Here is a 16,459-nt window from a genome sequence, read left to right as displayed (position 1 = left end):
ATTATCAATATCTTTTCCTCGGGTTATATATATATACAGCAGAACCCGGATACAGTGGCCGTAGGATACGTTTTTTTCCAGGTTACGATGTGGGCATTCGTCCCGCCTTACGGTGTTATTTATAATGTTATTTGATTATATTCATGTGTATTATATATGGTACTGTATTTTATTACTAATTTTTTATGCCGTATCATGGGGTTCTACTATATGTGTGTGTGTGTGTGTGTGCGTCTTAAAAAACGTGGGCACAGATACATAGGTAAATAATACATTCTCCATGTAATTATTTCAACCTTGCATGTAAAAGTAATATTAGGTTGGTGCAAAAATAATGTCGCTTTTTGACGTTCACCTTCACGTCAAGAAGCGGCATTAGTTTTGCACCAACCTAATAATAAAAAAGTAAACTATATTTATTACGCAAATATTATATAGCGCCAGGACCCCTAGGTTGGGAACGGTCGTTGTTAGTTAGTTCCCCGCTGCAACAAAAACCAAGTAGCCGTCTTTTATTGATCGACTATGTTGTTTAGTTTTCTGGTTGTTATGGTAACGGCTAAGACGGCAGAGTTATTTCCCCCTTGACTGTGCATTTTTTCCTCTCTCGGCTTTATTCACCTGTCAACCGCTTGTCATAATAACGATTCCGACTAAAAGAAATTTAACATGCACACAAAGGTCAAACGTAACTCAGCATACCAAATCAAGACGTAAGACACGCTGGCTTTTTATATGAAAATATATTTTGTTTAGAAATTATTTTCTCGTTTTACATAGAGATTTTTGATAGTTCAAAATTTAACAGTGTGGCTTACTGTCATTTCAGTGATGGAGAGGGGTGTGTGGAAACGTTATGCTCTCGACAACGCACGTTTCCTATCGGCGGCTCTCTCTTCTCCTCTCTCTTCTGCTTTTCTCTCTTCTTCTTCTCTGCCTCTTCTATCTCACTGGACTTCAAAAATCACCTCTTATATTAGCATATGTTTTTTGCTTGTTTTTTTTCCAATCCACGCGATCTGTCGATCACACTGCTCGATAATAGAACACGCGTCTGTTGGTCACGTTTTGACAATTTTTCGCCGCCTCTTGACCTAGTGCCATTGTGACCGATTTCTCTTCAGCTGACCGACTATTGACTTTATTGATACACGTGAATTAATCTCTCATGCTAACTTTATATACATTCCAAAGTTACAAGGATGTCACGTTTCCTTGTTTTGTAAACAAAAAAAAATCGTCGTCCGATTTCTCTGTTTACAACGTAATCACTTTATCATTTCGACTGGTGGACAATCGATTATTCGATGCCCACCTTTTAAATCTTTTATTATCTTGTTTTAAAGAAGTTTTTTTCTTTTCAGTTATGTATCGGATGGATCCATCTATCCATTACATAACACAAACCTTATACCCTAGAGGCAAAACATTTGGAATAGAATCATTCGAAATGTTCGCTATTCCTACAGGCATTTATTTGTTAAGAACACGAGAGAGAGAGAGAGAGAGAGAGAGAGAGAGAGAGAGAGAGAGAGAGAGAGAGCGAAATTGGATTTTCCTGTTTTCTTTCTTTAAATTTCATCCAAGCAGATTTTCTTTGTAATAAGATAATTCCAATCAAAAGAAAATTAAACCAATTCCAAGAAAGAAAAAAGTCTTGAACAATTTGCGAATATTTGGTCATTCATTCCTCGTGAGGAACTCGTTTCCAGACCATTGCATTCAGTTGTGCGTCGTAGCCTTCAAGCCATTCCTCTTAATACAATTCATGCGTTACTTCATTAAAGTTACACTTTTTTCTCCGAGTTATTGTGACTTTTATTGGTTTGCTTCGAGAATATTATTTAATAGATCCATAACATTCGCCAATAAAAGAATTACGATCGCTACGTGCGTTTAAATTGTGAGTGTTTAAAAAAATAATGGCGATTTAGCATATTCACCGATTGAAACGACTTCCGGCTTTGAAACTCACCGGAAGTAGATAGTGTTAGTTAATTTGAAGATCTCTTGCTAAAAATGTTCAAAACCTAAGAATATCCGTAAACTGATTTTTACAGAAATAATTAAAACTGAAAATAAAAAATATTTCTTTTAAACTGATTTTTAAAAATAAATGAATAAATAAGTAGATAATATATATATATATATATATATATATATATATACACACACACACACATATATATATATATATTGGTGTTGGGACGATTAATCAGAATAAAAAATCGAAACAAATCGGAATTTTTTTAGGGTATTTTTTTTTAGAATTAGAATCGGAAAAATTTGTCCCTATTTTCCGACACCAAAAACGATTCTTTCCATTGTTTTTATTTGTGTTTTCTTGGGTAAAACTTAATCTTCCACGGCTCATGCCAATGATGAAATGATAAATATTAATTGATTTTAAACTAAAAGTAAAATGAATATCCATAGATCATCTCCATAAGTGTATTTCTACGGTTAGGAAATTATATGTACATCATGGATGTTGCGGTAACTTTCCCAATAAACAACTCTTTATTTAGAAATTTAAAAGAATCGGAATCTGTAATTTTATCGGAATCGGAAATTTTGAACAGAATCAGTAATTGTATTGGAATTGGGGAAAATATTGGAATCGTCCCATCACTAATATATATATATATATATATATATATATATATATATATATACACACACACACACACACACCAGAAAAGAATAGACACTAAAATAAATATTTCTCCTATGATTAATATATGCTTATTTATATTTACAGATAAGAATAATACTTACTTAACTTGGAGTATCTCATTAAACTTGCATTTAACAACATTGAAGCATACCACGACCCAAAGGAGCATCAGACCTATCAGAATTTCTGTGAGGATGAATCTTGGATCAACATTCGCCCATGTATGGAGTATTGCTGTCATATTTGGGCTAGTGCATCTGCTACTAGTCTCTCACTCCTAGACAAGGTTCAAAAGAGAGTCGCCAACCTAATAGGTCCTAAACTGTCATCCAAGCTTCAGCCTGTCCCATCGACGAAATATAGCATCCCTCTGCCTGTTCTACAACTACTTTAACAGCGAATGCTCCGACGAACTGCAAGCACTTGTACCCCCTCGACATAAATACCCCCGACAAACCCAACAAGCAGCAAAATCCCACCCCTTCACAGTTGAGATCCTTAGATATAAGAGAGCCTTCTACTCCAGTAGTTTCTTCCCCAGAACAGCTAGACTTTGGAATTCCCTTCTGGGTTCCTGCTTCCGCAACTGTACTGACATGCAGAAGTTTAAGTGTAACATGAACCAACATCTTGTTGCTTGCCCAACTCCCCATATAGTACCCCTGTAGCTTATGTTCCTGATAGTACCTATTTACTATGCCTCCCCACGGGACAGAGTTAGACACCAGGGTCGTTTTTTAACGTGGAGAAAAGATACAAAAATAAAAATTGTCTCAGTCGTGAAGGATTTCTCCTCCACCGAAAGAGAACAAGAAATAGAAGTGCAGCATCTGAAGAACAGATACTACACTTTGATCTTGTCCCGAAGGCAAACATGAAGATGGTCTTAGTCAATGCAAAACAGCAGGAAATCTTTCAATACCCTTTCTACTGTTAATAGAATGATCGTACAATTCACAAGAGAGGACAAAGAGTGCACAAAGCCTCATCCAGGTAGCCCCGGGCCCTCTGAAAAAACCTTGCGACTTGTGAAAAGAAATGTTGAAGAGAATCCTCGGTACAAAGCCTCTGACATTGCAACACAAGCTTGTCCCAGAACAGCTGTCAAGTATCTTCACAAGCTGGCTACTAAGGTAGAGCTGCAAGAAAGGAAACCTCTTCTTTGCCTTGACAATATCAAGTGCAGAAAAGATTTGTCTTGTAAGATGGTTGAGAGACCTATGACCTTTTGAACCAATGTCATTTTCTGTGATAAATCACGATTTGCATTATTTCCTGACAGTGGAAGGGTATAGGTATGAAGGCTCCCTTAGCAAAAGTTTGACTTAAAAAGACTGCAGCCAATGCTGAAATATGGGGGGTTCTCGGTTATTGTATGGAGTGCAATTTGGAGTGACAGTTGTTGAGACCTCATGAAGTGCAAAGGAAACAAATTCTGCTATATGTTACAATCTATATATATATCTATAAAAGTGAACCTGTCTGTGTGTCTGTCTGTGTGTGTGTGTCTGTGTACATTTTCCTTCACAATAACTTAATTTTCAGTCTACACACGCGACATTTGATATACAGGGTACTGAGATTTGGGAAAATCTATGTGATCGGTTTTCGGCCAGAAATTTGGTTGTTTAGGGGTCAAAGTTTAAAGATTTGACTTTTGAGAACTCTACCAAACTCCTCCGACAATTTGGGATCTAAACACTTGAAATTTTACATATAGGTTTCTTGGACATGGATCTAACTTAATAACTTGATTAGAGCCCAAAACAATAAATTTTAAGGGGTCATAATAGGGGTCAAAGTTAAAAAAAGTGACCTTTTTTTTTTTTTTTTTTTCAGCATACACCTCCAAACATCCGGGCAACGCCGGGCACCCATGCTAGTATTACATGAAATACTCCCACCAATATTCTCAAGTGGTAAAATGAACCAAGTTAACTCCCTGTTTATGGAAGATGGAGCTCCTTGTTACTCTGCTAGGGCGACACAACACTGGTTGAGCCAAAATGGGATTAATAAACTTCCATGGCCAAGTCAGTTCCCGGGTATGAACCCAATTGAAAACCTTTTGGGATATATTAGACTGGAACCTTCACAAAAAGAAAAAGAAGCCATCTTCTAAGCTTAAACTTTTAGCATTATTGTTAAAGACGTGGCAAGAAATTCCTCAAGATGTTATTCGCCAACTAATCAATGCCTTGCTTAGAAGGACCCTAGCATTAAAAACAGCAAAGGGTTATGTCAATCAATTATTAGTTATTAAATTTGTGACCATTTATTTTTGATTTTGTTCTATAAATTTTATGTTATTGAAATAAAATTTCTTCTTTTCTGTTATGTCTATGTATATATGTGCGTGTTTATATAAAAAAACGTGCTTGCAGAAACAATTAATATTGAAAATAAAATAGTTTTTAGATATAATAAAATAAATTACTAAATGTATATTTAATTCAATGTATGCATATTTAAATATATAAAGGAAGGGTTGTAAAGAGATAGCTTCGAATTTGGGAGTATCAGAACCAAAGCAAATATGATGAAAGTAAAAATAAAATAGATAAACCCCATAATTTATTATACCATACCCGTTCAAACTGAAACAGTTATCACAATATTCTGTGGATCTATATTAAAAAACAATTAACAGTTAAGAAAATATCCATAAACTGATTTTTTACAGAAAGTGAAAGCAAACAAACATTTTCGAGTATAATAAGAATATCTAAACTGATGTTTCAAAATAAATACGTTTATTTACATTTTTTTAAAAAATATGTTTATTTACAGAAACATTTTTAAAGAAATAATAAATATTGAAAGTAAAATATCTTAAAAATAAAATATCTTTAAATTGATTTTTAAAAGTATATTTATTTGCATTTTTTAAAAATATATTTAGAGAAGCATGTTTGCAGAAATAATTAATATTGAAAGTGGAATATTTTGTTAAATATAAGAAATCAACATAATTTAATAAATGTATAAATACACATTTAATTAAATATACATTTAATTAAATGTATATTTAAATAAGTGGAGTTAAAGATGTAAACTTAACAGTTCATAAAATATTTTTTTCACGTATAATAAATAAAATAAACTTAAAAGAAAATGCACATATGTCAAAATATAATTAAACTACATAATAAAAGAATGTAGTATTTGGAGGGTTTTCAGATAAAGTTAAGGGGGCGTAATTCTACCTTTACTTCCGAGGACTTTCAAAACCGGTAGTCGTTTGAATCGGTAAATACGCAAAATAACAAAAACATAAAAATTAGAAATTTCTAAATAACGTTAAAATTAATTAGTTTAAAATTCAATAAGAAGTTTAAAATTTAGAGTTTAAGCTGACGTGTACCGGAAGTTGTGTCACGAGAGGAAGTGCTTGACAAAAAAAAAAAATAAATAAAAAATAAACCTAGGAAGTTGCTGGCCCTGGGAATTAGATGTCAACTCTTGAACTCGTTATTTGAATTATTCAGACTACTGTTCTCATCTTAAGTGCTATTTTCACAGCGTTTCAGTCGATGTAACCTCTGACCTTTTTTTCAGATGTATCTTGTTAAACTCTGGACTCTTTCTGTCGAACTTTAGAATCTGCATGGAAAGAAATCCCACTAACACGGAGGATTTGTGGGTGAAGCTTCATGAAGAATGATCTAAAATTAGTATCGAGGATTGTCAAGAACTGATTCGTTCTTGTAGTCGAAGATGCGCAGCTGTCATTGAGAGCAAGGGCTCATTTACTAAACATTGATTGTACATGTATTTTTATTGTTTTTTGGCTGTTTACATTGTTTTTCTCAATTCTGTCCCTTACTTTTGGACGTTCCTATTTCGAAAATAGATAAATAATTGTTATAATTTTTTTTCTATCTGATGTAGTGGCACCCACTCATTTACATATGTGGATAATATTACACATAAATAACAAGACTCGGTTAGTCTGAGTGTGTGTTAACCAGAAGCCACCGAAGATCGAGCCGAGAGCAGATATGTTCTCCAGCCAAGACTCTTACTTGACAACCATTATGTAAATATACTGTAAATATACTTTTCCTAATACACTTCTTATTGATCTACCTTTGTTTGTTGAGTCTTCATTTGTATTGTCTTATACGTTATTTGGTTCAACCTGCAAACATAACAGTTGGCGACGAAGATGAACGTCAAACATTACACTATCCTTTGCAAATGATTCAAATTTTAGTATGTTATTGTGGATGATAACGACTACCAGTTGTCAAAATTTCAGCTTTTCACAGTTATCTCTAACAAATATTAGGTTTTTAAAATCTGTCCCTTAGTTTTGGACGCTACTGTACATACACATATATACACACACACGTTTTTCAAAAATGTTTTATTTAAAACCCTCCCCATAAACTGATTGACAATGCTTAAAAATGGCTGCCCTGTTCAGTGTCAAATTTAGCATTAAGAAAAGCGAGCAAACATTTAAACACAAAGACAGTAATAAATATATATGTAATTGGGGGGGGGGTCATCATAATTGCGAATATGCATATAACCGAGTTAATATAATAGAAAATATCTGATCTAATACTTATATATATATATATATATATATATATATATTTATGAGATCGCAAGACAGATATCAATTGGAACCATTCAAACTTCCATTTAGCAAAACCTCATTCTTCACTCCCCGTTTCACAAGTAGATTTGATACGATTTCATTTATTAGAAAATCACGAACGTTATTGCCATATCCAACGGAGATTGACAATTATCGACACATTTTTCCAGACGGAAATCTCCACATAAATTCAAATCAGTTGCTGAAAACTGAAAAGATATGGCAGCCACCTATATTCATTCACAAAAGATTTTTCTTTTTTTTTTTTCTCCCACAATCCCCCCCCTCCCCCCATCGTTTGCCAAGGTGTCAATGAAATGTCACATGTCATGAACTGCACGGAGTAAATCAGATCTTCGTGGTGTACGAGTGGCGCAAGACGTAGCGCAATATTTCCAATTTGTTCCGCGGGGAGAATAGACTCTTTGATGACCCACTCAGAGGCAGCAATCAAGTATTCCATCACAATGGAAATCACAGACGAAAAATCTCATTTTATCTTAATCCAAATCATGACAGGATCTCATTTTCTGGCAGACAGGAATCGCAACGATAGACTTTGGCTTAATAGGATAAAACCCAACACTTAGAATAGAAATTTAACAACTTTGTGTACAGATAAAAAGAATACTAATTTAGTGCTAGATCAACAAATGCCAGTTTAAGAAATAAGGACTCGTTAAGGTTTGCTTTAAGTTTAACGACTCATCAACTACTGATCATTTAAGGTTAGTTTTGGGATGATATATATATATATATATATATATATATATATATATATGATTTGAGGTTGCTATTTTTCAAAAGTAGGTTAACCAGTGAAATATAACGAGGTTAATACAAGAGTGATCAATACGGAGTAGGGCAAGTTACATTTTCAATTTGTCTTTACATAAGCAGTAATTTGTTGCTACACAGTCATGAGCATGTTTCGGTCTTTTAGTATTTAGTAACTAGAGAACTCTTCAGGTAACGTTGATTTTCGTTTTTCATTAAGAATTCCGCTTTTGAATATAAGGGTTATTGCCTCAAGAGGTCTCTAGTTACTAAATACTAGAAGACCGAAACATGCTCATGACTGTGTAGCAACAAATTACTGCTTATGCAAAGACAAATTGAATATATATATATACTAGCAAAAGTATCCGTCGTTGACTGGATTCAAAAACAGCCTACAGAAAATGGACTTTGATTTATGAAAGTATGATAGGTTGTGAAAAGGAAGGGTTGTAAAGAGATAGCTTCGAATTTGAGGGTATCAAAACCAAAGCAAAATATGATGAAAGTAAAAATAAAATAGCTGAACCCCATAATTTATTATACCATACCCGTTCACACTGAAACACTTAGAACAATATTCTGTGGATCTATATTAAAAAACCTTGTTAAACTTTCTGACATATTTCCATTCTATGGAGTTCAGGCGCGAACGAACACCCCATAATTTTATCATACCATATTTCTTCAAACTGAAACATAATTATCAAAGTATACTTACGCAGATAGATATGAAAAGTCTTTATTAAAGTTTGTGCCTATTTCCATTCTATGGAGGCCAGGCGTGAACGCCGACCCCACAGTTTTATTATACCATCCCTATTTAAATTAAAACATACTTATCAAAGTATTATTATGTACATCTATATCAAAAACACTTGTAAACGTTTTTTTTTAATTCTTATATTTTTTATTTCCATACTTTGTGAACCAGGCGCGTACGCAGACCCCACAATTTTAATGAATCGTCATTATGCCAGATCAAACATACCCATTCCTGTGTCTCGGTACATCTTCTATCATTATATGTGATCAGTTTTCTATAATAGTCAACCATATAGGAGCCTATTCGTGACCAGACACACACACAGACGTTCAGCTTTATATTATAGATATATTAGTGGGGCGATTCCAATATTTTTCCCGATTCCGATACAATTACCGATTCTGTACTAAATTCCCGATTACGATTCTTTATGAATCTCTAAATATTTAACTATAAAAATGTTATTTGTCCCGATTACTGTAAAAACACATCTTTAATATGCATGTATTTTCTCAAACATTAAAACACACTTGCGAGCAGGTAGTCTAGAGATTTTAGTCTTACTGGAAGTTTAAATCAATAAATATTTATTATGTTATTTTTACTACAAGAAGTGGATGATATTTCTTAAACCAAAATCAAATAAAAGAGATAATTTAAGGAATCGATTTTCACATCGGAAAATAGGCTCAATTTTTTCTGATTCCGATACCACAAAAAGCTTCAGATTGTTCCGATTCATAATTCCGATTAATCATCATAATATATATATATATATATATATAGCAATTAAGTGGTAATTAGTAAAAATCTGGAAGAGTGCTCAATACTATTGTAGAGCAAAGATATATTTTTTATTACCATTTTAGCTGCTTAGCTACACATGTTTCGATTACCGAATCCTGTTAACGAGCCGACAATTTCATCAGATTTCACAGAAATATTAAAAACCGTATTCGAAACGTGTAACTAAGCAGATAAAACGGTAATGATATATATATATATATATATGAACAAATGATTAATAAAACATGTTAAAAGACATCTTGAAAAAGAGTTAAAAACATATTTAATTTTAAAAAAGGAAGCACAAGATAAGTGGATAGTCCTTAATCCACGGAGTTTCGAAGAAATACTCTCCTTCTCATCAGAGGGCAGGAATTAGCAAAATGCAGGATCGGATTTTGCATATATATATATATATATATATATATATATATATATATATATATATATATATATAAAACAAAATATATAAAACAGTAATGATATATATATATATATATATATATATATATATATATATATATCATTACTGTTTTATCTGCTTAGTTACACGTTTCGAATACGGTTTTTAATATTTCTGTGAAGTCTGATGAAATTGTCGGCTCGTTAACAGGATTCGGTAATCGAAACATGTGTAGCTAAGCAGCTAAAATGGTAATAAAAAATATATCTTTGCTCTACAATACTATTGAGCACTCTTCCAGATTTTTACTAATTACCACTTAATTGCTATATATATATATATATATATACACACACACATTTATTCTTTTGCAAAAATTGCAAAAGTTAAATATTACATAGGCTTCTTTATCTCACTCATTGAACATTGTGTCACTTTCAGACATGAGAGAAAGGTCTTATCGCTTTTGGGATTTGTACACGACTGGCCAACTAGTAGAGATGGTCTGCAAAAAAAAAAAAAAAAAAAAAAAACCGGCTTAAATCAAACGAAAATGGAATCATGTCTTTTCTAGGGCGACAATTTTATTGTTCCACCCTGTAGTGTTTTCTGCACTTGTGGGGGGGGGGGAGAGAAAAAAAAGCATCCTCAATCTGGTTTTCATAAAGTAAACACTGTTTTTCCACATCTCTATTTAATGTGACTATTTTTATTCAATTTTCTTATTTTATTCAAACTGAGGATGAGGCATCCTACCAGATACCATGCATTCACCCACTATCTCATATATTCCAACCAAGATATCTTTCTAAGATTCTAACCGTCCCTTTTAGTGCAATTGTTTGAATCTCTTGCACTTGGTTCACCGGGTATATTTGCCGAGTATACTGACATAAAAGCATGCTTACATATTATTAGCTGTAAGCGCGCGCGCACACACACACGCACACACACAAACACACACACAACTGAAATTTAAATAATTTTAATTTCTCATTAAATCTTTGAATCATCGAGTCATAAATTTTGTATGAATTTACCTGAGCAATGTCTTGGAATTATAATCAGGAATGGAACCCAGCTGTAAAAGAAAAAGAAAAAGAAAAATCAGAACATCGAAAAAGGAATGATATTATTCACGAAGACATAGCACAATATTTGTTTAAAGTCAAATTTATACAAAGGTTATACAACTAAATGGAAATATGCAAGAAAGTTACGAATAAATCATTGCCTTGTATACACAGATAACAACGCACAAAGAAGGAATGGCGTGTTTGCATTTCGGAAACGACACAAAAGGGTGAAGAGGAGGACAATAAATCAGAGCATTACAAATCATTACTCGGTTAGACAAAACTAGCTGTCTCTTCTCGACACTGCCCGGTATTCATTCGTTTTATATTTTCAAAGTAAAAAAAAAAATGGAAAATATATTTTTTATTTTTTAAATAGATGAGAAACGAAGTAAAAAAAAAAAAAAAAAAGGTTGTTTTCAATAAATCAGAAGATTACAATCATCATTTTTTAAGACAAAACTAGCTATCCCTTCTCAACATTGTCCGGGACTCATTGGTTGCATATTTTTAAAGTTAAAATTGAAAAATACATTTTGTTCTTTTGTTGTTTTTTTTTGTTTTTTTTTAAATAGATGAAACAACAAAGAAAAAAAATGATATGTAAGAACTCGTCTACCTACAACAACTGCAAATAATTTTCCTCTCTACCTTTCTGTACCTAACGGAACTTGCATGAGTGAAGCTTCTTTCTAAGAACTATCAGTTTGTGGATCACGTTACTAAGTGGCTGCTTCCCAGCTAACTATATAACATGGTAGTTTTCAATAAGTCAGCAGATTACAATCATTATTCTTTAAGACAAAACTAGCTCTTCCTTGCTGGTGTTTGCCGGGATTCATTCAGTGTATATTTTTAAAGTTAAAAATGAAAAATACATTGTTTTCATTGTTTTTTTTTTTGCTTTGTTTTTAAATAAGTGAGGAACATATTAAAATAAAACAAAGATGTAAGAACTCGTCTACCTACAACAACTGCAAATAATTTTTCCTTTCTACATTTCTGTACCTAACAGAACTTGCATGAGTGAAGCTTCTTTCTAAGAACTGTTTGTAGAACACAGTACTAAGTGACTGCTTCCCAGCTAACTATAACAGGCTCGTTTTCAATAAATCAGAATTACAATCATCATTTTTTAAGACAAAACTAGCTATCCCTTCCTGGCGTTTCCCGGGATTCATTGTTTGCACATTTTTTTGTTTTTTTTAAGTTTTAAAAGAAAAATCCATTTCTTTTTTCTTTTTTTATAATTTCTAATAATTATCTAAATTATAAGATTCAGATTAAAAGTTAAAAAAAAAATAGGTGAAGAACAAAGTAAAATAAAAATAAATGATAATACGGTGCAAGAGCTTATTTGAACAATTATATTGAAAACATTACCAGGGCCGCTGCAAAAAAGGTAGGCTCTCTCTACCGTGCTAGAAAACTACTGACACCTGAAAGTATCCTGTATCTCTATAAGGCCACCATTCGCCCATGTATGGAGTATTGTTGTCACATCTGGGCTGGTGCGTCTACTACTAGTCTCTCGCTCCTAGACAAGGTTAAAAAAAGAGTCGCCAATCTGATAGGCCCTGAACTGGCATCTAAGCTTCAGCCTCTGTCCCATCGATGAAACGTTGCGTCCCTCTGCTTGTTCTACAAGTATTTTAATGGTGAATGCTCTGACGAACTGCAGACACCTGTGCCCCCACGACGCAGACACCCTCGACAAACCCGACAGGCAGCTAAATCCCACCCCCACACAGTAGAGATCCCTAGATGTAAAAGATCTTTCTACTCCAGTAGTTTCTTCCCCAGAACCGCTAGACTTTGGAATTCCATTCCAGTATCCTGCTTCCCTAACTGTACTGACATGCAGAAGTTCAAGTGCAACGTGAACCGCCATCTTGCTGCCCAAGTCCCTACATAGTGCCCCAGTAGTTGCTGACCCTGATAGTAGCACCCTACACCAAAGTGGCAATGTGTCTTGTTTGGGGTGAAAATGTAATAAAAAATAAAAAAATAAATAAAATAAAAAAATAATGTTCCTTTCTACCTCTGTACCTACAAATAAATAAAATTTCCATGAACGAAGCTTCTTTCCAAGAACGACCCTTTTTATTGAACACAATACAAAGGGGTTGCTTCCCAGCTGACTACAACAGAGTCGTTTTCAAGTCCAATCTTATCAAATTCTTGTTGAGCCGCTCTCTTAAATAATCTAATATCTGGACAGTCTCAACAATTGTCAGAAATATTTATTTATAAATAAAAAGTTTTTCGTTTTCAACTTCTGTATGGATTCCCAAGTTCTGACAAGATGCACCTGGAAAAGGTCAGAGGTTATGGCGGCTGAAACGTTGCAAAAATGACATCGAAGAGGAGAACAGTAGTCCGAATGATTCAAACGATACAAAACATTCTTACTTGTTTCAAACTTGAACCGTGATTTTGCATGAACGGAAATGGAGACAAAATAGTTGACACTATGGCTAGTGTCAAAATCAAGCCTGGAATTCGGATGAAGCTCACAAGCAGATGATCATGGCCTGTACAGAAAAAGTATGCGAAGTCAAAAAGTCTTAACCATTGTTGTAATGATTTTTTTTTTTTTTTTTTTTTACATAGGAATCACCACTTATCAAGGCTTGGATGCCACTCGAGGACAAGGGTTAATGGGTATACATTAGTCAATGTGATTATAGCGTAGTAAACATACGTAGTGGGAATTTTGTAAATAGGATTATTTAGGACGGTTCATCAAGAACTTGTTTACGTTGGACTTGAAGACAATCAGATTGTAGTCAGCTGGAAAGCAGGCAATCGGACCCTGTTGATTGCGATATCATGCTTGTTCTGTGCAGTTCTAGGAGGTTCACCCTCCAAGACTTCATCCTATCTCCTTGAGAAAGGGGTTATATTATTATTAACTGATGGGGCACCGCCTAGGAACTTTTTTTTTTTAGCAGATTAGAATGCTCCTAATCAGTGATGCTGACTTTTCAATCCTGCTTTCCGACCCTTGTGTCACATTTCTCACTGTGGGAGAGAAATAAATAGTCAAGTAAAAGTACAAAAATACAAGTCAAGATAGAATTAAACAGACATCTTGCTGCTCAACTCCCTACATAGTATCCCTGCAAATTATGCCCCAGAGAGTAGCTCCCTACAGCATCTCGTGTAGGGTGAAAGTGTGATGGAAAAAGAAATGTGACTGGACTCCACCCAGATATATATTATTCTTATTATTATTATTTTATTTTTTTTTTTCAGATGAGAGTGCTCCAACTCGGTGATGCTGACTTTTCAATGCCATTTTCGACCATTGTACCACATTTCTCATTGTGGGAGATAAATAAGTAGTCCAGTAAAAGTACGGAAACGCTAAAACAGATATAATTAAATATTCTGCTTCATAAAAGGAAAAGAACAAATGTTTTCATAAAATATCTCTTCGGAAAAATTACGGAAACATTAAATGAATAATACAAAACTTCCGGGGGGGGGGGAAATCCTATTTATTCAGAAACAGCTTTTAATTCGCACAAATCATGAAACATTGATTTAAAACAAAAACGTTGCACAAATAACTGATTAATAATGTTGGGTTTCAAATTACCAAATATAATCTAATAAATGTTTGTAATAAAATGAATATATAATCTCTCTTCGAAATGAATAAACAGGATTGTTGATTTGGAATTAATAGATATTTTTAACCTCAAAAGTATATTTGCTGGACTATAAGACAATAATAAATTGTAAAACAATATCTGAAAAATAAAATAATCAATACTTGATTTCCATATAAGCAAAATGTGCATGCCATGTGGTGGCTATTAATCTATTTGTTTTAATATATAACTTAATTTATATGTCTCTCATGTAAATCTATTGTAATTTTGAAGACTAATAGATTGCGTTTAGATTACTTCCCTTGAAAATTAATGCACATAATATTTTAAGAAAGGTTTTGGTAGTTTATCCATATTTACATTAAATCACTTTAATTACAGTTGATATCGATAAAACTTCATATATATACATATATATGCTTTCAAAATCTTTCCTGATTAAGCTGCAGACATTAGGCAATCCAAAGTGTTTGAACAACAGAAGTTATGAACGTTGCATAACCGATAGTTAACTGCTTCTTAGTTTATATTTCCCAGACAGTGCCCATCCTTAAGTATTCTTAAAGGGCCTTGCTAGTTATAATTATATATATATATATATATATATATATATATATATATATATATAATCAGTGGTGGGACGATTCCAGTATTTTTCTCCCGATTCTGATACAATTACCGATTCTGTACGAAATTCCTGATTCCTATACAATTACCGATTCCGATTCTTCATAAATACTTAAATATTTTACTATAACGTTGTTATTTTGTCCCGATTACTGCAAAAACACATCTTAAATGTGCATGTATTTTCTCAAACGTAAAAAAAAAACACATTTGTGAGGGTGTGATCTAGAGATTTTAGTCTTACTTGAAGTTTAAATCAATAGATATTTATTATTTTATTATTACTACAAGCAATGGAAGACGTTTTATAAAAACAAAATAAGATAAAATAGATGATTAAAGGCATCGGTTTTGGCGTCAGAGAATAGGCTCAAATTTTTCTGATTCTGATACTCCAAAAAACTTCGATTTTTCTGATTGGGTTTCGATTAATCATCCCAACACTAATATATATATGTTAGTGATGGGAAAATTCCCAACTTTTTTCTGATTCATATGCAATTACCAATTTTGTTCGAAATTCCTAATTCCAATACAATTACCAATTCTGAACTGATGATAAAATCATATGATTTGAAATAAAAAATACTGGTGCATCTAATAAATCGATATTTGATTCTATCTAGCCACTGTTTTTATTTCCCCTCCAGCACGTTTTTCACAATATAAAAATGTCTTTTGTTGCAGATGTATTTCAGTTAGGAATATTGTTAGGCCAGAGGATGAGTTAGCCAAAACGTGGGGAAACAATAAGAACTATGAAGATGAGGACACCAGTCTGCAAAGAGAATGAATTCATAATTTATAATGCTTCAGCTGGATAGGATTCATATATATACTAGCAGATGTACTCGGTATTGCCCGGTATTGAATGTAACGTTAAATTCATTTAAAAAAGTGATTTAAAAAAAAAAAACACACACACAGAAAGAAACTGAGACATGTGTATATGAGTATTATGTTTTTTTTTCTAAACAATTCACTTCTTGTAGGAAAAAAAAAAAAAAAAATACTTGAACTGAGATGGAAACCAAAACCTGAAGATAGCGAGTCAAGTATGATAACCATTAAGCCAACTTACCACAATTTAAATAATGTTTTCAAACCTACCTATCTTA

The 16,459-nt window shown here is 33.1% G+C and overlaps 1 protein-coding gene across 6 annotated transcripts in view; it reads right to left on the bottom strand.

Moving 5' to 3' along the window:
• Positions 1–16,459, bottom strand: part of LOC145291201 (polypeptide N-acetylgalactosaminyltransferase 5-like) — a 568,917-nt gene that overhangs the window by 302,005 nt on the left and 250,453 nt on the right. For all 6 annotated transcript variants that reach the window (XM_080136781.1, XM_080136784.1, XM_080136785.1 and 3 more), the window contains exon 2: positions 11,059–11,099. The gene's annotated coding sequence lies outside the window, so the exon portion shown is untranslated. The remainder of the gene's footprint in view (positions 1–11,058; positions 11,100–16,459) is intronic.

The sequence above is a fragment of the Euprymna scolopes genome, chromosome 12 (assembly GCF_053919585.1).
Source record: "Euprymna scolopes isolate OS-2025 chromosome 12, ASM5391958v1, whole genome shotgun sequence".
NCBI classification, from domain to species: domain Eukaryota; kingdom Metazoa; phylum Mollusca; class Cephalopoda; order Sepiida; family Sepiolidae; genus Euprymna; species Euprymna scolopes.
Note: the sequence above shows the minus strand (reverse complement) of the source record. Positions and strands in the feature narration are given on the sequence as shown.